The sequence below is a fragment of the Pan paniscus genome, chromosome 8 (genome assembly GCF_029289425.2).
Source record: "Pan paniscus chromosome 8, NHGRI_mPanPan1-v2.0_pri, whole genome shotgun sequence".
NCBI lineage: Eukaryota > Metazoa > Chordata > Mammalia > Primates > Hominidae > Pan > Pan paniscus.
Genome location: NC_073257.2, coordinates 17,017,920 through 17,018,765, shown reverse-complemented (window position 1 = coordinate 17,018,765; position 846 = coordinate 17,017,920). Strand labels below are relative to the sequence as shown.

The following is an 846-nucleotide window of genomic DNA, read 5'->3' as shown; positions in this document are numbered from 1 at the left end:
CCACCCTGTCTTTGCAGGGGTTCTTAACAAGGGACAGCTAGGGGGGCGAGGTACCTGGCACATTCCTGGAACAGTGCAAATTGGCATCCGCCTGAAGTGAGGGGAAAAATAACTAGAGAAAGAATCAGATTGTAAATGATGGGGATGGGAGATGTTAGATCACAGGAAGCTTTTTGGCTTTTTTAAGAACATAGATTTTACTTTGAATGAAGTAAACAACCATTGCGGGGCTTTGAGCGGAGGATGGGCATGGTTTGCTTTTGTTTATTTAGTTTACAGTAGCTGAATTGAGATATAATTCGCATGCCATAAAATGGTATTATTTTCAATGCCTACAATTCAGTGGCTTTTAGTATATTCATAAAAATATGGAATGTCCCATGAATTTCCATGTCATGTTTACACAGGGGCCAGGTTCCTCTTCTCTGTATGTTCCAGTTTTAGCAGATGTGCTGCTGAAGTGAGCACCTGAGGCTGGCTTGCGTGGGGACCCTCTCGCTGCTGCGGAAGGAGCCAGGCTCTGAAGCAGGGGAGCTGGCGGGTGCGCGTGGGAATCCAGTGACAGAGGACGGTGTTTCCAGCTGCAATGGTGAGTAGCTGGGAAATGGTAACAATCCATGAGGTTCTGGATCTTCCAAAGGCAGAGACAACAGGATTTCCTGATGGGTTGGGTGTTGCAAGTGCTGTTTGTTCTGTTCAAAATTAGGACGTCCTAGACGGGAAACGGGAACTGAAAGGGCAGCCAGTTACCGCCCACGGACGCAGAAAAAGGAAGAGCTGTTTTCTGCTTTTAGTGACAGGAGAAACCTGATGTGGTGCAGATTTTGTGAAACGAAGGAGGGTCTC

At 46.9% G+C, this 846-nt stretch overlaps 1 non-coding gene across 1 annotated transcript; it reads right to left on the bottom strand.

The window, feature by feature from the left end:
- Positions 1–362: 362 nt before the first annotated feature.
- On the bottom strand, positions 363–468 carry LOC112441051 (U6 spliceosomal RNA). The gene has a single exon (XR_003029033.1). It is a non-coding gene; the product is annotated as a U6 spliceosomal RNA (small nuclear RNA).
- Positions 469–846: the final 378 nt, after the last annotated feature.